Source organism: Acomys minous, assembly GCF_964271855.1.
Source record: "Acomys minous genome assembly, chromosome: 3".
Lineage (NCBI taxonomy): Eukaryota > Metazoa > Chordata > Mammalia > Rodentia > Muridae > Acomys > Acomys minous.
Genome location: NC_140485.1, coordinates 35581633 through 35607049, shown reverse-complemented (window position 1 = coordinate 35607049; position 25417 = coordinate 35581633). Strand labels below are relative to the sequence as shown.

General features: G+C 39.1%; 1 protein-coding gene across 1 annotated transcript in view; it reads right to left on the bottom strand.

Moving 5' to 3' along the window:
- RYR3 (ryanodine receptor 3) overlaps positions 1-25417 on the bottom strand; it is a 529413-nt gene that overhangs the window by 346437 nt on the left and 157559 nt on the right. The gene's annotated exons all lie outside the window — the stretch shown is intronic.

The window sequence follows — 25417 nt, the reverse complement described above, 5'->3', positions numbered from 1 at the left end:
AATTGGGGCTAGCATTTAGTAAATTCGATAATGTTCAACAAAAATAATGAATTTTAGTATCAATGGCTTATTTAAATATTCATTTATTTGTACCTTCTGTTTTGAAATAACTATTTTGTATAGAGACAAGTAAAAATCTCTGACCTTCAAGATTTTGTTGTCCAGTGGAATGTTTGGGAACAAATGGATAATTTCTAGACTGTGAGACAAGTATCCATATTTGAGTAAGGAAGTCTATGAGAAGAGTCAAGGTGAAGGTGGTGAGGATGGTGGTGGTGAGGAAACCCTGGGGGAATGAAGAGCTGATTGTGTATAAGAAAGTGCTTTTGATCTGGTTGCAGTGGTGCACACCTGTAATCCCAGCACTCAAGGAAGCAGAGGCAGGTGTATCTTCGTTAGTCTGAAGCTAACTGGGTCTACAAAAGGAGTCCAGGACAACCAAGGCTATACAGAGAAACCCTGTCTTAAAAAACAAAGCAAAACAAAAAAAAGGAAATAAAATGTTTTTGTCAGGGTAGAGCTACCAAGACTAGGAAGTGAGCAGTGAGGTAAAGGAAGGAGTCAGTGATGGTTTGACAAGTGTCTCGTATCTTATTTTTCAAAGAAAACTTGAACGGTCTCTTTATACAATAGGTGGTACTAAAGAAAGTTATGTAGGAAATATTATGATTCATTTTGCACTTTTGAAAACACTGTAGATATATTGTAAAGTGATCCAGGCCAATGGCTTGAAGTAAAGATGTGACAGTAGGGATGAAGATGATGGTGTATTTAGACACTCTTTAGAACGAAGAGCTAGGTCATGGTGACTAATTGGATATGGGGGAATAGGAAAGAGAGCGTAACCAGTTTCCCATTGGTGGGACAGGGTACCAACAGCAATTAGTACGACTAAGCCACAGTAAGAAATTACACACAGGACATCACCCACTGCAAGATGGACAAATGGACAATGGGAGATGGGTGAACTCTCTGTGATAATGTGTGGTTATTTCTGAGATGTCTGAAGAGATACACTGATAAGAGCAAAGAGGACAAATATCAGAAACTGATCTATATTCCTACTCAAAGACAATCCCTAAAGTCCTTAAAATTTATCTCACCTCTTTCCCCAGGTAGGAGCTTGGTCAGAAGGCATAAAGATTTTTTTTTTTTTCTGCTCAGATAAGAAAGATCTCTTGCATATAGAAATAATTAAAATTTTGTTTAATGAGTGGTCAAGGTAAATGTTGTTTCTACTTTCTGTGCTTTGTACATTGTTCCTTTCTATTTAAAGCCCTGCTAATTGAAGTAGCAGTTTCCAAGGTATAGGATGTGGCTAAAAGATAAAAAGTAGAGCAAGGAGTCATGAGAGCCGCCCAAGACTCTGTTGCAGGATGGGATCAGTACACTTCTCATGGAACCTTAGTTTCTATAAGGGTGGGTTGCTATAAGGAAAGACCACTTTCTCAATATCTGTCACATCTCATTTGTACTCCTGCCACAGGTGCCACAGGGCCACCTGCCTTAGCCCTTCACCAGAGCCAAATCAACACAAATTCTAATCTTAGACCTTCAGTTTCCCAAACTCTGAACTAAGTACATTTTTGTTCACAAAGTTCCAGCCTCAGGTATTTTACTACAGCAGTGGAAAAGTGGCGACTGCATCCTCTTTATACTCCATCATGCTGCTTGAGATTGCCTAGTCAAGGAACAAATACAGCTGGTGTTTATTGTCCTATATTTTGAAGTGTGTAAACAAAGGAAGTCTCTTTCCCAAGGGGGCACCAAGCCTGCTGGTGCAAGGCAGGTCTCAGCCCTCAGTAACCTAGCTTCTATGTCCATTATGTTTATTCCATCTTACTACACTGTCTCAAACAGGATTGATAACCATCTTTACAAGATGGTTCCATGTAGCTCTACATGAATAAGAATAGCCAAGCTTAGTTTGCATAGAAAAATCATTTTCTTCTTTAAAAAAAATGCCAAGTCAATTAGACCCCATTGAGTCTGGAGAGAATTTGCATAAGGCCCGTTTCTAGTGGGCCAGCGTCAGGACATAAGGAGATGGATGCCCAGTTTGTATTCAGGAGCTTTGAGTATTTTTTTACAGACATTATCTCATCCACCTACAGGAGACATGAGCTCATTATGAGCTTCCAATCTATTATTGATAATACATAATTATTTGTACTGTGCATACAATTGAAAAGCAGAACCAGTCATCAGCCAGACACCCACATTCTACACCAACCAGATTTCACTTAAATATTTATACAGTGAAGTGGTTTTGAAATGTAATGCTGTTATCTCTAAAGGTTAATTGTTTTACAACCATATTAGAAGTAGGTCAGCTGAGATACATGTATACAGTTAAGATAAAAAATATGCAATCTGTCAATCTAGCTATCTCTCTCTGTGTCATCTATCTGACTAACTATCATCTACAAATTTTATATGTATCAATGTATCCTTCTACATAGCTTGTACCATACATTGGACTAAACACCCCTATGTATGACCACATTTAAGTCTTTCATCAAAACTCTTTTGGGGATAAAACTGCAGCATTTTATAAATGAAGAAACTGAGACTCAGAAAGGCTGAAAGGCTTCTTCACAACCACATTGCTATTATAATGATATACATTTCTGTAGTACAATATAACAACTTGATCTCTCTCTCTCTCTCTCTCTCTCTCTCTCTCTCTCTCTCTCTCTCTCTCTCTGTGTGTGTGTGTGTGTGTGTGTGTACAATATGTAGTGATCAAATTAGAGTAGTCAAAAGGTTCGTCTTCCTAAACATTTTAAATTTTATCAACATATAATAATTCTATTTATAAATTGAGCACAGGGTCCAGGTATACCATAGGTACTGATCAATTCAGGCAATGTTAAAGTTTTCATTTCCTTACATAACTTTATCTTAGAGAACTAAAAGCTCATGTCTTCCAGTGATTCATACAATTTTACCAATTTATTATGCACTATTGTCCCTCACCATTTTGTTGGATCATTTATATTCTGAATTTCAAACCCGACCTTCTAACTCATTCTGCATCAGTATTCAAAAAGGGAAAATAAAATTTGCTGAATTCCAATATCACTGTGTCACCTGTCACCCAAATCTCATTCTTTAAAATGAAATTCAAAATTTCATACTAGTTTTTATTAATATTAATATTATTATTAATAATAATTTTATTATTATTACCTCAGAAAGACTTGCCCCCTATGTAATGGTTATTGGGAGTATAAATACTGCAGAATGAAAATTCCTGGCAGGTAAGATTATGCCTGGCTTTGTGAAGGTCTAAAATATAAGAACAGTTAACTAGGTAAGCTTTCTATTTACTCAAAGAGGCAATCCAACTCCACTGATTATGGAGAGTTCCAAACATGGAACACTTGCAAATGCTAAGCCTGTTGCATCCTGATTCAAAGCAATTTGAGGGAAGAGAGTTTGCCTGTTTCTGTTAAGAGCTATAATCTTGAAGTAAATTAAAAATGTACAAAACATTAAGTTATTGAAACTATTTAGCTATGGTAAAGAATAATGGGTCTTTTAAAATATATATGCATATGTGCACATATATTTACATGTATGTATATATTTATATGTATGTATATATATTATTAAAAACTTGAACTCTAAGTTTTTATGTGGCCATTTCTTCACATTTAAATGTACATAAAAGTTAAACTCCCAGTTAGAAGAATGATTTAGTAGAGATATCAGGAAGAAATCAAAATGAGCCGAAGAAGTCTTTTTCTGATGGTTGCGGAGCAGGCCCCATGAGTGCAACGCTATCAGCAAAAGTCAGACTCCAGGGACTTACTCACTCTCAGGTGACTGAGATGTCCTGAGAACCACAGCACCAGATGAGCCTGTAGGAAGCTAAAGATCTTCCTGTCGCAGGCAGTGTGCAGCGTGCAGGTGCTGCCCTGGCCTGAGTGCACTCAAGAGAGAACATTCAGATGGGAAAGGCTGCCATATGCTCATTATATGCACAGGAAGGAGAGAATGCTATTAAGTGCCAGGAGGTGTTGATCCTTAGACAGTAAGCCCCAGTAAACACATACTTCGGAAGGATGCACACCAAAACATTTACGAGATGCCACTGTTGCTGGGAAGCAAGGGACTCAAAATTCGGGGAAAATTAATTCCCGCGAAAGTCTTGCAGAGAAAAAACAATCTAACATGAAAACAGAGGAAAAGGCACTCATGACAGTCATGTGTCTTGACTTACGCTCAGACATCCTAGCTGTTTGAACCATGATGTTGGACGGAGCCAGTGAAGTCCAGAGAGAGTATTTACAAACTTAAGTGAGGGTGGTGTTTGTGACACCAATTTATCTTAGAAATGCCCAGGGATCTTTAAACAAGAGCCAATGTAAATATTAGCTTCCTCTGGAAATACTACTGCAGAGACATGGCTGCTCAGGAATCTCCTGGGGAAGGGCTGCCGCATTTCATATTTCTGGGACCTTTCTCTAGGAGACTCTGAAAGAATAAGGCGTGTGATTGTGAGTCTCTGACTCATATTCAAGAGATACTGGAGAGCAATGGGACCAAACAGCAAAAGCAGGGCTCCACGATGTCGATTGTTAATCTAGAGTCCTTTTTATTTTATTTTTTTGTAAGAAATAATATTTTTTTTTTTTATTGTTTTTGTCCAAGATATATATTATTTTATTAATTTGTTCTTGTTACATCTCAATGGTTATCCCATCCCTTGTATCCTCCCATTCTTCCCTCCCTCCCATTTTCCCCTTATTCCCCTCCCCTATGACTTTTCCTGAGGGGGATTTCCTCCCCCTGTATATGCTCATAGGGTATCAAGTCTCTTCTTGGTAACCTGCTGTCCTTCCTCTGAGTGCCACCATTTTTCAAAGCATAAAACTTACTTCAGAAAGCTAACCTCTCTGACAAGGTCACAGCTAGAAGGGGTACTGAGGTACCCTGGAGACCAGCACCCTGCCAAATGTCCATTGTTTCTAGCAGTTAGGAACAGTATTACCAAGAGTCTGTGGAAATCAATGCTGCAAACCCCATGTTCTGAAAAGTAAGAAACAGGAGAGAGAGCCAAGGAATAAGAGAAAAAAAAATGTTGGGCAGCTGGTTTATAAAATGCCTTCTGGGAAAAGCGTAAGTGACAGGTTGGATGGTTGATTTGGTTCTCTATTGAGCCAACTTTTTCTTTCTGCCTGGCAGTACATGGCTGGCATGTTAAACAACTAAAGTGCCAATAGATGGCAACCTGAAAGCTTGTGGCATCTAGAAAGGCAAGCTGAACTGATGAGCAGCAGTAATGCCTACAGCTGATGTGAAGCGATCCCTAAGGCACTGGCTTTTCCATGGCTCTAAATTACATAAAAATGTATAAAATGAAGATAGAACATGTAAGGTGCAAAACTGAAACTTACACATGTGGATAGCTGAAGTCCTACAACAGGTTCAGGAGATGTCTAACGGGAACCGGGCAGTCCTAGCATTCTAGTTTTCCGCTAGTGTTGTGTTGAGACTCTCAGAAGGTGGAATTCTAAAGAACTTGCACATCAGAAAAGCAGCAGAAATTTGAATGGAATAAAGGTTGAGTGTCCAATAAGAGATAGGTTTATGGATAAGTTAGGAAGTCTGAGCATCCATGAGGAAGGAAGGTGGGGCACAGGGGTGGTGGGATTGGGATAACAAAAGCTAGCAAACATGGGGAGATAGATAGAGCGAGCCTCAGTGAAAAGGGGGAGAAGCAATGTCTAGCCTCAAGATAATGTTCATGTCTTAGCCTTAAACTTCCTTTAGTGGTAATAGGAGGCACACAGAGAATCGATCTCTCCCATACATTCCTTTGCTATTTCACTTAATCTTGTGTCTTGGTTACAGTTATTGCTGCTGTGATGAAACACCATGAACAAAAGTAACTTGGTGAAGAAAATCTTACATATCCCAAATCATAGCCCGCTGGAGGAAGCCAAGGCAGGAATCCAAATACAGAAGGATCATCCTTCTGAGATCAATCCTTTTGTATCAAAGCTAAAGAGGAATGATGCTTGCTGGATTACATCTATGGCTCACTCAGCTTGCTTTCTTATAGCACTAAGGACTATCAGTCCAGGAGTGGCACCACCCACAATAGGCTGGACCCTCCCACACCACTAATTAAGAAGATGCCCTATAGGCTTGCCTAACATATAGGCAATCTCTCAATTGAGATCCCTTCTCCTCAAATGATTATAACTTGTCTCTTCCTTTTTGGGTAATAATGAAGCTGTTCTTTCAGAATTCAGAAACCACAGTGAGACTTTTCCCTACTGTCTCTGAATGGTACCAGAAGAAGCAGGATGGGAGGATGTGTATCTCTTGGCCTTCTAATTACATAACAGAAAGAGACAAGAGAAAAACATGAGGCTCCCTTGAGAGCTGAGAAAGTGGCACACTGGAGCTGAAGGCTAATGGAAGGCAGAGATGCTGCACTGTACTCATAGTTGCATGTCTCATCAGTACTACTTGCTGCTGCTCTGGGAACATCTTCTGTGCCAGGCCTGACTGCTGTATTAACTCCACGAGACACACAGATGTGGACACAAAGCTCAGGGCAACTAAGTGCTAGAACAGCAGCTTGGCTTCTCAATGTTTGAAATTCCCCAACCCCGTCTTCCCACTCTTAAACCTAACCAAAATTCCAAGGTAGACATACTTTTTTTTTCTTTTGCACCCTCCATGGTATTTTTGTTTTTAGAGAAATAAGCATATGACTACAAACTGAGTTCTGGCCCCTGAGAAGCTGGCAAGAAGCATGGGCAGATAGATATTCTTAAAACTCACAGTGTTCCAAGCCTTTGTGAAAATAAGATTTGTAAATATTTTTTTTCTCAAAGATAGAAGAAGTCCTGTTATCTCTCCACAGATGACTCAGTTAATTTCTCTTCAACTATATTAAAATCTCGGAGAAACTATTGGTTCTACAGAGTCACATTTACAAGGGGCATGCGGTGTTCATCATAGGCATTTAAAACACCGCCACTGTGCACAGCTAGCACTGCTAGACAGTGGCTGCAGGAAGTGAGAAGAGAGGTGGGAGAGGACCAACTGACACAAAGAAAGTTGGAAAAAGTCATTTAGAAGTCTACTTATTTATAAGTACACTCAAATATAATTACAAATATAATTGAATGTATGTACCTTACGTGGAAAGAGAATGCTCCTTGCAGAAGCCATACATTATTATATAAAACCCCAGTGCTAGGCCTGAGATACCGCCTATTGAAATGTTTGTTGTAGATTACCAGAGATTCACTAAATGATACAAATCACTATATTTGTCATTGGTCTTGCTCATTGGCTAGAACTAAAGTTCTTTGCAGTCTTACCCAGCTATTAGTGTGCCAAGTCACATAACCAGTTTGGCAAAAATATACCCATTGGTGCAATAATGGCATGAGTGTTATCAGAGTAACCAACCACTTTTTAACATAGGACTTAAGGCTCCCTTCACAGGAGAATACTTCTGCCTGGTATTGTAAACCTGGTTCAGAACCCATGGTTGGGAAGGTCATAAGCCTAAGCTCCATTCCCCCATACATGCTAATAGACAGTGTATCAGACTGGTTTCTAAAGATTTATCTTTATATTCAAAAATTAGTTCATCGTCCAGTCCTAATCAGAGAAGCTTCATCTTGAATGGGGATCAGTTAATACAGAGATTTATAATTGGTTAAAGTGCAGAGAATAAGTGACTGTGGAGGCATTTAAATGACATGCCTATTACCTGAAAAGGTTCAGGGGACATCATAGAAAAAGGAGAAAGTTTATAGGAACAAGACATCAGTGAGGACAGCTGTGAATAAGCATATTCTGGTAACTACAGGGCCATTGCAGCTGTGGTTACCTGCATAGACCTGTACAATACTAAGCCAGCCCCAACTGTGGCATGTGTGGGGGATGGAGCATGAGGCATTACCCACAGCTGAGGAACCATTGCAGTTGATGACTACTGGGGTCGGGGAGTAATTTTTCTTCAGGATTGTGGCTCCTGTAGGTTTTGCAAGCACAGTGAATGGCACCACATCCATGTACATACAGGAAATACTAGTTAGATTCAGTGGTTTTAAAGAAAGATGTGAAATATCTAAGGGAGTGTGTTTGGGGATTCAGAGAGGAGTTGGAATAGGATATTGGGGGCTGGAAATGATTAGAATGCATTCTACATATCTATAAAAATTTTAAAGAGTATGCATATATAATATAAATTTTCATAGATGAGTACATACATATATATGAATGCTTAGTGTGTTACACACACACACATTGAATTATTCACTTAGTAATAAGCACTGCTTGCATAGTATGGTAAAGCAGAGGCCCATCACCTCCTTGGACTATACTGTGTTCAGTGTTGTCGTTCTTACAAGGGAAATTCTAAGAATGGATGGTAAGGAAACCCAAACTATACTGAACTGTGAGTTTAGCAGTGTCTACTTTTCTCCAAACTGCTTTAGATGGTCACTGATACCTGTCCCCCAGGGCAAGAGCCCTCACTGGTAAACACAAGGAAAACTACAGAGTATTCCTTCTCTTTCACCTTGAATCCATCTCAGAATTTGGATGGAAAAGCCATGCTAAACACTGCTTCAGCCTCACAACCCAAGTGTGCATGGCTGTGCTTTAACTTTCTGTTTCCCTTCCTCCGATATGTGTCTAACTCGCAAGCTCAATGGTTCCTATCAACAGCGAAGGTAGAGAAAGGTTGCCATACAACTGGTCAGAACCTTTCTTTTTCTTCTTGGATAACAAGGTACCCAACAGGAAATGGTTAAGTTTGCAACTGCAGCAGAGAGAACACACATCAATGGTAAGAAGGGACTGCTCCACATCTCAAAAAGGAAAGTCCTTGCTCATGATGACCTAAGGACAGTCTGTCAGATCTTATGAAGATAAATGCTTCAAATTAGTGAGTTGTTCTCAGTGGGACTGTCTGTATTATTTTCAGTGAACAAGATGGAAGATGAAAGGCATATCTAGTTTCCCATTAGACTTGTACATTTTGGAAAATAAACAAATTTGTTTGGTACTATTTCCTTCCATGGCAGGCTATAGGCCTGAAAGTGTGGCTAGTGAGTCCAGGTCAGTGGTTTGCTTCATTTTTAACTACATCAGCTTGATTAAGCTAGCTTGCTTCTTTGTCATTGATAGTGGTAGACCAATCAGGCACAGGTACCTGAAAGCCAGTGACTAAAAATTTAGCCTTGCCACAATTTCTCAGAATATATTCTGAGGACCACTTACACACTATGTAATTAATAAAATCAGATTTCCTGTCCCAAGCATGGGGCTGAGATGGAGCTACATATTCTGACCCGAGTTTGAGTTTCTGACTGAGTTTTGTTCCAGATCCACTTTTCTGCCCTAGCTCAGCATCTTTAAATGCAAGGCGTCCTTTTCTTTTTTTTTTTTTCAAGGTGTCCTTTTCAATTTTTTTTCATTTGTTGTAGTTGTGAATGTACGTGCTCATGTGTTTGTGTGTATATATGTGCATGTGTGTGTGTGTGTGTGTGTGTGTGTGTGTGTGTGTGTGTGTGTACATGTGCATGTGAGTATGTATATAGAGACTGTAAATCAGTGTTTCTGTGTCTTAACACTTCTTTACCTTATTTTTAAAGATAGCTGTCAATGAACCTAGAGCTCACTGATTCCAGTAGGCTGGCTGGCCAGCAAGCTCTCTGAACCCTTCTGTCTCCATCGCCCCAGCGCTGGGATTAAAGGTGCACAACCACACGTATCTGTGTCATGCGGGTTCTTGTGATGTGAACTCAGGTCCTCATGTTTTTACAGTAAGCGCTTCACTGCCTGAGTAGCTCTGGGACAAGGTGTACTTGACACCTACCTAGGAGACTGTAGTGAGCAAAGGGTCAGTATTCATCTTTCTGTTTGAAAGGTAGCCAGAGAAGGTAGTGAACATTTCTCATGAACTCCAAAGGAAGGAAAGAAAGAAGGAAGGAAGGAAGAAAGGAAGAAAGGAAGAGAAGGAACTCTAGTTGTTAATTAACCAAGGTTTTTGGAAGGGTAATACTGTCTTCACCTTTAAATAAAAGAGATGAAAGTATTTTTAACATGGATGTCATGGATTATTAGGGCAATAACTCAAATTTCAAGTAAAAAAGGTGATGCTATGGGGATTGAAAAGGTGGGGCAGCGATTACGCATTCCACCCACTGTACCTAGGCAGAAGTAGATCTGATCCACCTCCAAAGAGATGGAATCTCATCCTATTGTAAAGAGAAATGTCTTAGGATAAATATAGTCAAGTGCCAAAGTAGAGACCAAGATTCAAAGTAGAGCCCAAGGCAAAAGTCCTGATGAATGTGCTCTTTTAAGAAATGGATCATTGCTGGAACTTCATGTTCAAGAGGGACAAACAGATGATCAAATTATGTTACCTAAAAGATTATTAGCTGCAAATCATTAATTAGATTTTTTTAAAAAAATGTTTTACCAAGCAGGCAAGATCATCTTTCTGTTGAAATATTTTCTGCTCACTGTTATTACTGAATCTTATTCTATTGTTTTCTGGATGAAGCTTTACACTCTGCAGTCTTATAAAATAAGCATACATGGTTAATTAAAAAAAAAGAAATGGATCATTGGGTCAAGGGTTCCTTAATAATGCTAACCATGCTTTAGCTGTTTCAGAGCTGCATGCAATAGCTCTCTGTATCAATTGTCTCATGCTCTAAAGACTTTGGACAACACTTAGTGGAGTTTATGTGAAGCAGGAGAAAGGTGATGTGAAGACAGCAGCAAATTCTGGGATGTCCAAGCTAGGAACTCTCTGTGGTCATCCCCTGATACAACTCAAATGAAAAAAAAAAAGACTCGATTTCCCCAGATATTTAAATTAACCTAATTTTGAAATTCCAGAAAGATATCTGAAAATATTTGAAAAAAAGTCTTCATTCATATAGTTTGTTTGGGCCAGTATTTAAGAATGGAACCTTAGCGAGTAAACACGCACATCATGTAAGGAAGAAATAAGATTGGCAACCTAAGCATCCAGAAGTCTCACCACTGAGAATGCTTTAACTGTTTCCTTCCTGAAACAATCCTTACTGGGACCGATGGGAGCTCAGGCCAGGGAGATTACTGTGCATACTATTTTACAAGTTGGAGAGAGTAAAGTCAGGTTTGTTTTTTGAATCAATATCTAGTTTTCTCTGCAAATAGAGTGTCGTTTGTAAATTTATGAGTCAGCGCTTAGCTTCAAATGGTTACAAACATGATATCAGTTTTATCTTCAGCTTTAGATGGAACAAGGCTTTGATTTTTTAAAGCTCTATAACAAATGCAACACCTCGTTTCTCTGTGTAAAAGAAGCAACTTGAAAGATGACTTTTTTTTCTAATTGCAGAAAAGAGGTACATCTTTGTGAACTAATTAGTAAGTTCACGAGTTGGTGGAGAAAGAAAATAACACCACTAATCGAGACAAAAATAGCAATGATTAGGTCTAAAGAGCTATGCACTGAGTGCAAAGGTGCCTGGGTGTGAATAATTCCTACCCATAATTCACCTGGGGCCTTTTGCCTGTTGGGAACAAGCAGATGACGAATGAAGAGCAGAACCTTGGTGCTACTTTACACACCGAATAAATTATTTGTGGAGATTTCCTTCACTAAGGGACAGATTACTTTTAAATATAAAGGGGCTGACATTGCCTCGAGCAGGTAAGTTATCATGACAGCATTAATAACTCAGGCAGGGAGGAGGACAAGAGAGAAGAGACGAGATCTCAGAGTTAAAAGGGCACACTTTTCTCTTTTCTTCTTCAACCATGGATCCAGCAAATAACAAGTGCGTTAACACACTCAACATGCATTGCATCGACATCCATGCTGCTACATCTGACATCTGTTTCTCTCTCCTGTTTCCTACCTGTTAAAAATAGCAGATCAGAAGACTGATTGTGAATGCGAAAGACTCAGAAAAGCTAACTGAAGAAAGCGGTGCAGGTGCTCAGTGTAAAGACCTGGAATGTGGACCTGTGCCTCCCATCTGAGCAATCGGGATCCCATCCCAGGCATTGAGGTGATGAGTCCACAGGGAACAGATGGACATGCTCTTTGTCTTGTTTACAAAGTAACAGCAATAGTCTCCAGGCTAATTTGAACAATAATCCAACATACAGTTCTGGCCAGCGCAGAGATGTACTGTGCTGTCCCAGCATCCCACCATGGAACCAGGCCCCTGACATGTGCTAATACACATGCTCAGCCGTCCTGTTCATCCCTGTCTTGGACAGTGAGGCTTGCAACAGGCATTTTGGCGGCTGTGTCTAACAGAGTGATGGCCAAGCTTCCTTCTCCTGTGTGCCAGCACTGTGTCCATTATCCCCCAATCTGGCACCATGAAGCCACGGCGATTGTACTGTTAGTCTCCAGACAATCGCCACCACTAATATCCTTTGCTGTGACACTTTTCCCCTTCTATATTCTCCTTTGGTGAGTTTTCTCATGCTCCAGTCTCATTCCCACACCCCTGTTCCCCCTAATCCACCACAGGTCAGCATGCTTCCTCATCACTCCATTTGGCAAGAAGCTGGCTGGTCACATCTCATTCACATACAAGAAGCAGGAGAGAGGGAGAAGAGGAAGAGAGAGGAGGGGAAAGGAGGAGAGAAGGAGGATATAAACCACGAAAGCCTGCCTCCAGTGACTTACTTAGTCCAGGGAGTTTTCATCCTCTAAAGATTCTGTAACTGCCCTAAGCACCACCATCAACTGGGAATCAGGCGTCAAACACACCAGCCTATGGGGAGCTTTCTCACTCCAGCCACCCACACCTGTCAAAACTTTCTCTTGGTACCCTACAGACCCTGTGGGCACTCTCATCACATCCTTTGCCTTGGATTATTTCTTTTTAATATTTCATATCTCACTACATGACATGACAGCTATAAGAAGCCAGAGTCTATTGGTTTAGATTCATACTAGACTTTTTATCACCTTGATTCCTTCACAATCATTAAGCATTCTGTAAAGAGACCTGAATCCTGCATAATGTCCTTCTGTTCATATCATTATCCACAGGGTTGTCTTCTTCCACAACAAATCTAATTCACATTCGCCTTCCATTCTTGTTCTTTCTTTGCCTGTGCCCTCCACCTCCTCTCTTTTCTCTTGTATGTGTTGAGGCTACACTCAATTTAATCCCACCACTAAGTGCCATTTCCTAGCTCTCGCTCTTTCCCTCGACACCTTAGTCCTCTCCTTAGAGTCTCTTACCTCGATGCCTACAAGCACACTTGTGGAAATTCCTTCTTTACAATGAGATTTTCATATTCAAAGAGCTGGGGACACTGGTGGACTTCTGGGTATCAGCTAATAGTGTAGGAATATTAATATAATGCCAATCATAGTAATATGCTCTAGATGAATATTCAAAATAAGCTCCTCAAAGGTTGTGGGAGCAACTCATGAAGGTACAGATATGTTCACAAGCTCCATGTCTAAGAGGTGCTATGTGTCAAAGGCATAAGTATGGTGTTGTCAGAAGGTCTGGGAAGTGAAGAGGGGAATTCCAGAAAATCCAGAACCATTACAAACTACCCTCAAGGCTTAGGCCATTGGCACAGGATCATAAGGTATGCAAATGAGTACCAAGTATGAGTAGAGGCTCAAACAGCTCTCCACCTCCAGCGTGTCAACATTTAGGTGTTCAAATTTTGCTCTTTAGAGGGGCTTAGAAAACAGATTTTTCATTAAAGCCCAGAAAAATTATATTCTCAGTCAAAGGAATATGCTCTGAAGCCAAAAGAAAAACTAAACTACACCAGGGAAGTACAATATTAAGCATCAGTTCCATCAATAATAACTGTCTTCTCAAACAAGATACAATTATCAAGGGAAGACAAAAAGCAGAATAATTATAAAACTACAATGCTTTGAATATAATAATTTTTAAAAATATACTAAAAAGAAATTAGAAAGTACTGGGAAACCTGAGGCGAGAGTAGTGAAGTGTCAGGTCAGCCTGTACTACACAGTAAAACACTCTATTTTGGGGGATAAAAAGAAACATAATGAGAGATGCAAAAGATCAGGCAACCACCAGAAGCAGTTATTAAAAACCAATATTCAAGGGCTTTAAATAATTATAAAAGTAAATTTCTAGGAAAAAACTGGAATGGTAAATGAACAGCGAACCACAGGAGAATGTGCAGACCTTTAAAATAACATTTGAAAATAAGAGATCTGGTGATGGCTCGGTGGTTCAGAGCAGTGACCACTCTTCTGGAGGACCTGGGTTTGATTCCCAGCACCCATATAGTGACTCACAACAATTTCCAACCTCAGTTGCAAGGTATATGGTGCATTTTTCTGTCCTCCACTAGTGCTGCACACACTTGATGAAGCAATACACATCAGAAAAAGCACCCACACATATAAAATAAAAGGAAATCTCAAAAACTTTAATTAAAAATAAAATTACCTAAAGTAAAATTGGTTTTTTGTTGTTGTTGTTGTTTGTTTTGGGGTTTAACATTCACAATTAGAAAACAATCAAAACAAGTCAAGAGGAAATAAACTGAGTTAAATAAATAGGAAATAAAACTAAAAGATAAGTTGAAATAAGTAAAGAATTAGCAGATGGACAATGATTTGTGGAGCAATATAAAACAGCCTAACTTGTATATCATTTATTTCAGAAAGTAAGTATGTAAGATGGAATGTTCAAAGTCATAATGGTCCCCACCCCCAGTTTCCAAAGTTGATGAAATAAAATAACTGAGAGAGCCATGAAACTCAGAAAAACTCAAGCAGGAGAAATCCAATGAGAACCATCCTCAAGCACAGCTTTCAAATTACTAAAAATCAAAGGTAAAGAAAGTGAAACCTGCTATAGGACACAAGACTTATTAGCCATAGAAGGATGGTATTAAAAAACGATAGCCAACTTCTCATCAGAAACAGCAGAGGATGGATGGCCATGACCAATCATCTTTAAAGTGTTTGAAAGAAAATAAAGTGGATCCAGGGCTTTATAGCCTAAGAAAACAGCCCTTAAAGTAAGGACAAAATGAAGAGCTTTTCAGGGGCAACACAATGTGGGAGGCTTTGTTTTCAGCACAGCTGCAGCACAAGAAATACGGAAGGTTTCCTTCAAGCTGAAGGAAAATGTTGCCAAATAGAAATCTGGACCTAGAAAAAATATGAAAAGCACTGAAAATGTCATTATGCTAATAGAAAGACTCTTTTCTCCTTTTATTCTTTCTTTAAAAGACAACTGACTATAAAAAGAATGTGGGGTATGACATCTTACAATGTGTGGAAATAACATAATTAGCAAAACTGCACAAAGGACATTTTAAGATGGTTCAGTATTGGTAAAGGAGAGACTGTGACTATTTATATCCTTGTTCTTAAAGAAACTAGCCAATCTTATACACAATGAGGTAGAGCTAGCACGGTATCATACACCTGTAATTATAACACTCGGATACAGGAAGAACTGGAGCACTACTTATTACATTAAATGTAAATGGACTCAAAATTCTATGAAACAATAGAGATTTAAAAATGGATAACAGGACTATATGATGTTTATGAAGATACATTTTAAATACAATCACATAAAGACAGAAACATGCTGGCAACAAAATAGTGGAAAATGAACAATGCTAAGTAAAAATGATTTTAACCACATTGATATCAATCAAAGTACTACAAGATCAAGGATAGATAGAATTATCTGGTAAGAAAATGATTAATTCATCAACAAACAATAGAATTCCCAAGTGTACGTGTACCTAACCGTGGAACTTTAAAGGCTGTGAAAAAACAGAATTGAAGGGAAACAGATCACTAGTCAAGGTTTTTACAGTACCTTGCAGTAATTTGCAGAACCAGAAGATCAAATTCGAGAACTGATATGCCAGGGTGAACCACCTTGACATTCATAGAACACTCTGTCCAACAGCCTCAGAATATAGTTTTGCGAGTATACATGAGGCATTCACCAAAACAGACCATACACTAGGCTACAAAATGATCCCCAATAAAATGCAGAGTGAAGTCTATAGAATATGCCTTCTGACTATATTGGGGTTAGGAAACAGAGTCAATTTCCATGTTCTGGCTATTATGAATAAGGCTGCTATGAACATGGCTGAGCAATTTTTCTTGTTGTGTGGTGGAGCTGTGCCAGCCCACTGATCAACCAGCCTGTTGCTGTGCCAGTACCATGCTGTTTTAATTACTATTGCTTTATAGTACAGTTTGAGATCAGGTATGGAATATACCCAGAAGATGCTCCAGCACACAGCAAGAAAATTTGCTCAACCATGTTCATAGCAGCCTTATTCATAATAGCCAGAACATGGAAACAGCCTAAGTGTCCCTCAATAGAAGAATGGATAAAGAAACTGTGGTACATATACACTATGGAGTACTATTCAGCTATTAAAAACAAGGAATTCCCGAAATTTGTGGATAAATGGATTGAGCTAGAAATGATCATAATGAGTGAGTTAACCCAGAAGCAGAAAGACTCAAATGATATATACTCACTTATATCTGCATATTAGCCCAAGGGGCAGGTCCCATGAAAGACTTCACTTACCAGGAAACTGAGACAGAGGGGAGGACATTCTAGTGGGACTCTAGATGAGAGAATCATGGAAGAATGGCAAAGTAGAAGGATCCAGAGGGTCCTAGAAGCCTACAAGTAAAACATTATGATAGGCAGATTTGGGCACAGGGGTCCCGCTCAAACTAAGGCACCAGCCAAGGACAATACAGGCGGTAAACCTTAAGCCCCTACTCAGATCTAGCCAATGGACAGAACACTCTCCACAGTAGGGTGGAGAGTGGGATACTACTTTCTCACATACTCTGGTGCCTCACCTTTGACCATGTCCCCTGGACGGGGAGACCTGGTGGCACTCAGAGGAAGGACAGCAGGTTACCAAGAAGAGACTTGATACCCTATGATCATATAGAGTGGGAGGTAATCCCCCTCAGGAACAGTCATAGGGGAGGGGAATAAGGGGAAATTGGGAGGGAGGGAAGAATGGGAGGATACAAGGGATGGGATAACCATTGAGATGTAACAAGAATAAATTAATAAAGGAGGAAAAAAAAAAGAAACCAAAAAAAAAAAAAAACCAATTAATAAATGGGACCTCATGAGGCTGAGAAGCTTCTGTAAGGCAGGTGACACTGTAAAGAGAACAAAGCGACAGTCTACAGACTGGGAAAAGATCTTCACCAACCCTACATCTGACAAAGGTCTAATATCCAAAATATATAAAGAACTCAAGAAATTAAATACCACCAAACCAAATAATCCAATTGAGAAATGGGGCATGGAACTAAAAAGAGAATTCTCAACAGAGGAATATCAAATGGCTGAGAAACACTTAAAGAAATGCTCAACCTCCTTAATCATCAGGGAAATGCAAATCAAAACAATGCTGAGATTCCATCTTACACCCATCAGGATGGCTAAGATCAAAAATTCAAGCGACACCACATGCTGGCGAGGATGTGGGGAGAGAGGAACACTCCTTCATTGCTGGTGGGAATGCAAACTAGTACAACCACTTTGGAAATCTATCTGGTGCTATCTCAGAAAACTGGGAATAGGGCTTCCTCAAGACCCAGCTATTCCACTCCTTGGAATATACCCATTTATTAATTGTTGACCTTAAGGCCTGGGCTGTTGATGTTCTGTTCAGGAAGTTGTCTTCTGTTTCAATGTGTTCCAGGATATTCCCCACTTTTCCTTCTAACTGATTTAGTGTCTCTGGTTTTATGCTGAGGTCTTTGATCCACTTGGACTTGAGTTTTGTACATGGTGAGAAATAGGGGTCCAATTGCATTTTTTACACGTAGACATACAGTTAGACCAGTACCATGATATTTGTCTTTCTAAGACAATTAATATAATCTATTTTCCTATAAATGTCACAATTTCTACTTCCCTCATGGGGGAATAAAACTCCACTGTGAATATGCATGTTCTCTTTTGTTCATTTTTATCCACCCATCTGCTTATAGGCATCTGAACTAGTTCCATTTCTTTGTGATCACAAAGAGTATAGCAATAAATATGAGAGTCCAAGTATCTCTATGATGAGACTTAAGAGAGAATACATATAGAAATATATATATGGATATATACATATGCATATCCAGGATGGTATAACTGAGTCATATGAAAGCTCTATTCTCAGTCAGTTTAGGAACCTCCATACTGATTTCAATAGTGGTTTACTTTTGTACCAGCAGTATATAAAGATTCTTCTTTTTCCTATGAGACACAGAAAGAAAGTAGTCATTTGTCCCCAGCCAAATAGTTATTAAGAAATGAACAAGAATGTCCAGCATAAACTGTTTGGCTCTATTATTATGTTCATTTGCCATGGTGCTTTGTAAAACCCTTTATTTCTGTGCTAAATACTGATGGAAAGTACAAGATAGAGCAGGAAGACCAGGTACCTCAATATGGCAGATATTTGGAGCTCCCCTCACCTATATATACTTATGCATATCACCACGCATATCATAGTATCCAAGACACCTAACAATCCTCATTCCCCTTTATCATCTTACTTTCGAAAAAATAAACCATCACTTCATTCATATCGAAAAGTGTTAGCTATAAACATTTTAGCATTGTTTCACGTTCTTGCTCAAAGCCTTTGTATTTTAACAGGTCCTTTTGTGAGGAAACATACATGCTTCTAATCTTGGAATGACAGAAATAGGGCAGATGTAGAAAGGTTTTATAAAAGTATGTGCAGGTTATTGATATGACTTCAAATGTGGCAAACAAGCCACTGGGGAAAAGGTCCTCATTTCTACTACAGACAGAATTTTTACTAAAAAAGGGCAAGTTTGGCTGCAGGCAGAGTCGATGCCCAAACTCTGCCTAGACAGGGTAAGCAAGTTCTTAATAGTTCCTGCCTCACAAATATGCCTGTCAGATATACTGGGCCAGAAGGCTGAAAAAGATGCTCCAACATTATAGAATGTAGCAAACTGTCTCTGTCACCTTCTCATTTGGAAAGCTATTAACCTGCATTCCTGCATACTCAGGTAATCAAGCTTATTCCTTCTCAAGTCCTCTGATGGAGTTGAAGATCAGGTAGCTTAGTTCTACAATGAAGCTTAGCTGTTTAGGGGTTAAGATGTTTTTAGGTCTAGATAGGTGTTCTAAGTTGATAATGACAATATGTGATGGAGATTGATTTACATTCAGAAATTTAGACACACCAAGATAGGAAAGATGCCTTCTTCAAGGCTGTCAAATATAAATAGCCAAAATGCTAAGAATGTAACATTTATATAATTCTTGATTGTGTCATGTTTCTTCTTGCTATAGGTAGTCTATTGTATATATGTGTAATAATATAAATGTATATGTAAAGATGAAAATTTTTTAATTAATAAAATTTTTAAAAAGAAGTATGTGCAGGTCATCTTGGCCTCTATCTACAAAGAGTAATAACACAAGTTCTTCTTTATCCTTAGGTAGCTTAGACCCTGATATGCTTTATTTTTTAATACTATAGAAATTAGACTTTGATTTAAACTTAGGATGAATAATTTTTAGGAAGCAACTCAACTCCAGATAAATTCACATACTTTCTTGTTGAGACAATGTTTGCTTTTTAGAGTTGTAAAGATTTAGAAGTTGACATTTCAATAAGTTGGATATAGCATAGAATGTCTGATTAATATTAGGGAAAAAACTCAATTTATGAGGCTCTTAAGATTACATGACAAGGGAGTTTTATGAAAAAAATTATACTTATCTAGCATTTCATAAGCACTGAGGGCCACTGAGAATATAGCAAAAAACATTAAGTAACTCAGAGATAATATACAGCTTTAGGCTGTGCCTCTGTATCTGCAGACTTTCATATTTTATTTCTTAGGAGTAAATAGAAATTCTCTTTCAAAACTAATAGCTATGAAAATGATCGAAAACAATGTTATCGTTGGTTGAGAATTGTATCTTAGTTTGCATAATCTACATAAAGATCTTTGTTTAGCAGATTGTCTTCTGACTCTGGGTCTTGAATGCCTACACAACTTTCAGAAATGACTGCATTCTCTTTTGTTCCATTCCATTCTAATATATTGTACTGTAATCTTCCTTAACAAGAAGTAAAAACAATACCAATAAAATTTATAAAAATGTTCCATTTTAAAATTATATTTTAACTATAAGTTTTCATTTATATTAGTTGTAGTCAATAAAATGAGCACCCATCCCCCAAATGAGTGAAACTTACTTTTTTTATGTATTGAAAGCTAAAGCTATCAAGAGACATGCTGTTGAATTTTGAGAAATCTAAGTTAAATTGCTTCAGTGTCATTTATTTCAGTTTTCTAATCAGTAAACTCAGTAAAACAAGAAGCTCCCACATTTCTTTCCCTCTTTGATGATATTTTATTAAGTCATGTGGGATCTGAGAATCTGGAAAGGTATTACCGTAAAAGAATTAAGATTCTAGACAAATATGAAAAGTGAATAGTATTTGTTTAATTGTCATCAATAAATCACTGTGGGAAGCTATGAAATCTCTTCTCATTCGTAAGCCATTGTCTGCCCTCAGGTAACTCTCCAGTTATGTTTCTGTGGTCATCTGATAAAACTGGTGCTGACTATGTTCCCAGGGAAGATGCTTTGATGTAAGTGATTCTTAATTGACAAGCTGCATCAGGCATCGGAAGATGATCAAGATCTTATGGGAGGCCCTATCTTGGTAACTGTTCAAGTGTAGGTACTGTCTAGCTAGGGCTGTGTGGAGATGTTACAAGACACATTGGCTCCTGTGATGCATGAGCTGTTAAAGCACTGTAGCTCTCATATAGATCTGCTTTGGAGCTCCTCTCTTGCATCCTGAACAGTCATCTGGGGTGGGATTTCCCTTGAGCTACACTGTGTGCTGCACCGTTCACTGCAAGGGTATCTACAGAAAAGTTGTGACTGGCACTTTCTAGATGGCAAGGCATGATTCTCTTCCTATGTCCTTCTGAGAAGAGATAGCCAAAGAATCTCATGAGATTGAATTTAAGTAGAAGCAAAGATTATTCTTCAAGAGGTTCTATGGGACCAAACAGATAAAATATGATATGAAAGACTAGAAGAAAAAGTATTAAACTCCTAATGCCAGAGAATACATATTTTACTTTAAAATGACAATAAACAAAACATTTTCTATTATTAAGAAAATAGAGAAGGAACCTTTTCTTCTTTTGTTTCCTGGTTTCTAGCTATAGTTCTGAGTCACTGTAATTCCTGGTCTGTGCTTATTTGAAAGCACAGCTAAGCAGCAGTGCTTCTAATGGGCAGTGCCAGCAGAATTCAAGACTGCCATGGCCACAGCATGCGGGATCAACCACCGAAGCTTTCCTGAATGTTGGATGAGTCTCATATCTACAACATGTGTTGCTATTCTCACCCTTTCGTTTCTTATTTTTTCTTCCCTCTCACTCTTTGCTTTCGTAAGGTCTCTCACTTTTCAGAACTCAGACACCAAGACTATCTTCTGTGTAGCCCATCTCAGTTTTTCTTTCTCTGAACTCTTTCTTTTCCTCAGAGTTCATCTCAGCTTTATCCCTCTGTCAACTAGCTCAAAATACTCTGAGCTAGCAATGCTCAAGGGCACTTACTGACTTGTAGGTGGCGGATAATATTGTGTTTGATGTCTGTGCTTCATGCTCAGTGCCAGGCTAGGGAAAACAGCCTGAGGAGCTGTGGATTGAGGAGCTAAGGAGCACCTCTCTGCATGACCTACACTATCGTCCAAGAACGTTAGAACAGCGTACCTTGGGTCACGTGCTTGGGTCCCATGGTGGCAGGGAACGAGAGGGCCTACTGAGTGAAAAGAATGGGGCAGGCGGACAGAGAGGTGTCATATATAATACACATAATCATATTTGATTTCAAGACAGAATAAAGCTCCCAGAAAGAAGGCTCATCTATCAGGCTGCTCTCAATGAAGACAAGGAAATTCCGAATACCCGTTCTATTTTTTTTCCATGACCTCGACCCTGTTCATCTGGAACAAAACTCACTGAGCATTTCCCTCATACTACATACACAAGATGCACAATTATAGAGGAAATGTCACTGCAACAAGTGAGGTATCCTCAGAGGAAACCAATTCCCATTCGTTGCTGGTGCCCCACATAGTATGAATCCTGATGCTGGATATTTATTCTAGGAAGCTAAACCAACAAAACCACATGTATTTAAAAAATACCTTTGAAGATTATTTGGCATTTGTTAAGTAGTTGAACTATTAAAGACAAGTGCCTAAAGTCTGAGTGTGTCCTCTAAATACAGCTTTGAAAACAAGAACACATAGACAGGGACTAGGTTGAGTGGAACTGTGACAAGAGAGATGCGCACAATATGCTGTGTCTCAATGATTCCTCAGTCTTTATCTCAAATATAGAATGAAATCAAGATAAAAAGAATAACTTAGCTACGTGGGAGTTAGGGAGGGTATTTCTTATCTCCAAATGCACTTATGAGTGATGTGGTTTAGTTTTATGTATGGAGTAGTTTCCCCCTCATATCTGACTTGGGCTTTGACTATTATAAGTATCATCAAATTTACTGAACCAAAAATTATGAGCTTTTATAATTAAATGCATTTTTAATTTAAGGCTGAAATCTTAAAGTTCTTGATCTTGTAAGTTCAGGAGCTGGTCCACAGTCTTTCTTCCTGTCACACAAAACCAGGCTTTGGACTTCTAAATAGATGAAAATTTACCCCACAAACTGAGGCCAAATGTACCCCACAGGCTTGTGTTTGAACATTTGGGCCCAGAGCTGACTGCGTAGAGACATGAAGGAACCCTTGGAGGCAGAGCCTTGCTAGAGGAACTGCATGCTGGGGTCAGCGTCTGAGAGTCTCTAGCTTGGTCTGTGCTCTAGTTCACTTCCTATTTTGTGCTTAAGGGTGAAGATGTGATGTTTCAGCTTCTTGCAACTGTTGCCCTGCTCTCCCTTTGCTGCCATGTATTTCCACCATGATTCTTTAAAAAGTTTTTTTACCTATACATTTATATTATTACACATATATATAATAAACTACATACAGAAGGAAGGATCATGAAACAATTAGGAATTATATAAGTGTTACATATTTATGAGGCAGGAACTATTGAGGACTTGCTTACCCTGTCTTGGCAGAGTTTGGCCCTCAACCCTGCCTGCATCCAAGCTCGCCACTTTTAGGCAGAATTCTGTCTGTGGCAGAAATGAGGAAGTTTGACTGACTCTTGTCTCTTTGGAGCCATATGCCAGAATAAATCCTTTCTTCTATAAGGTGCTTTCTGTCGTGTTATTTTGGTACAGCAACAGAAGCAAAACTAATATGAATGCCATTCACAGCATTATTTTCAATTCCAGCTACTGTTCAATGACTTAAGTACTGTGTGCTTTGTATATATTATTGCCCTTTAATTTCTATGATACCTCTGAATTGTAGTTATTCTTACATCAGGGATTAATACACTGACTCCAAGTTAAGTATCTTACTGAATATTAACTCACAATAACAATAATTGTGTTATTATACTAGACAATGTAACATTTGTGTACATTAGACAATGTAACACAAGCACTGAACTATTTCATCCTGAGACCAGCTTCTAAGATAAATAACAATGAAATGCCCACTAAGCTAATGAGAAAACTAAACTGCAACCAGATAATGTGGCCAAGGTCTTAGACTGGATAGTAAGTGACAGAGACAGGGTTCAAACTCTATATCCCAATTATATCTTGTTCACACAATCACTGTCACATGCCCACTGAGGAAAGAGTGAGTGGGCTTGGTACCATCTCACTGCTCCCTCACTCATAAACACTCTTGGTGCCATACCATATTACATCTGATTTGGCAGAAGAAAAAAAACTGAAAACAAGCCAGGTATGGTGGGACACACCTGTAATTCCAGCACTCTGGGAGACAGAGGCCGGTGGATTGCTATGAGTTTGAGGCCAACCTGGTCTACAAATCAAGTCCAGGACAGCCAAGGCTACACAGAGAAACCCTGTCTTGAAAAACAAACAAACAAAAACCCTGAAATCGTAGGTGAATGACTTGACTGTGATCACATGCAAGCTAATTATTGATAATTAGCATCCCGACTTCTATTCTGATGATCTTCCTATTACTTACAACTGGTGGGAATAAAAAAGCAATCTCTTACAAAGAATGAAAGCAAATGTGAAGAAGCCTCAGGGAAATTGAATTTAAGAACTTTGAAAAGACAAAAATCTTTCTTACCTCTTTTCTTTGTCATTATTCTCAATTGGACTCTGTCCTGTAGGTGCTGCCCAATGTCTGTCCTCAAAAATAAGCAACTTACACGTAGAGGTGGCAATGCCCTGATGTGAAGGAGATAGCTTTGAGAGATGTACCTATTAATCCCACACTTCTGGTCTTCCAGAATTTGGTCAAAGTTCAAGTGTGCCTGTGTTGTGTATTCTCATGGGGAAAGAGGCGGGCAAACTATTTTATTTTTTTAATTAGAAATATCCCTGTGAGAAAAAGTGGGCATAGTAGATATAAAAACTGACTTGGGTTAATTTGGCTAGCTCACAGTACAGTCCTTTAATCAAAATGTTTTAATTTTATTTCCCTATGTGGAGACAAGGGGCTCATGAATGCTATTACAGGAATTGTCTCTGTCCTTTCCCTCATGTAGAGCCTGGGGATTGAACTCAGATCATCAGGCCTAGTGGCAGGCACCACTACTCCCCTGATGTGGTTATTTTATAGCTGAAATTAACATCTGCAATCAGGTGACCCTAAGAAAAGGTCATTGTCTCTAATCCCTTGGCTATATCTTATTCACTGCCCCTGTGGCTTCCCAGAGAAGATCTTCTAATGCTACAGACTGCAGATGAATACAGGACCTGTGGGTTTCGGGTTCACTAGACCTCAGAATTCCATGGCCTATGAAGGATTTGCTTAAGCTAATCTCTGTAACTCTCACCCATCTACTGAGCTTCTTGTTCTATTTCTCTGGAGAACTCTGACAAGTATCAGTCTCATCAAGACTGCAATATTCTTTAAGAACTTTGAACATACAGGCACAGCTGGGACATTTCATGTCTCCATGCAGGCAAGGGACCAGAGCAAATGGCTCTCACTGCCCTTGGGTCATACCAGGTGGTTACAGTCCAATCTCAGTCCAATCAGAGCTGTGCTGTGCTAACTGTAAAACACAGGCTCAAACAGCCAAGAGTCCCTGTAGCAATAAAATGACAGCTTAGAGTACAGAACAGGGACCCAGATTCCTAAGAATCAACAGTGTCAAAGACAGTATCCTGGGAGTATCAAGAGACCTTCCCATCCAGCCAGTGCTGGCAGCTCCAGGCATCTCTGCTATACTAGAGAATTCTGACAG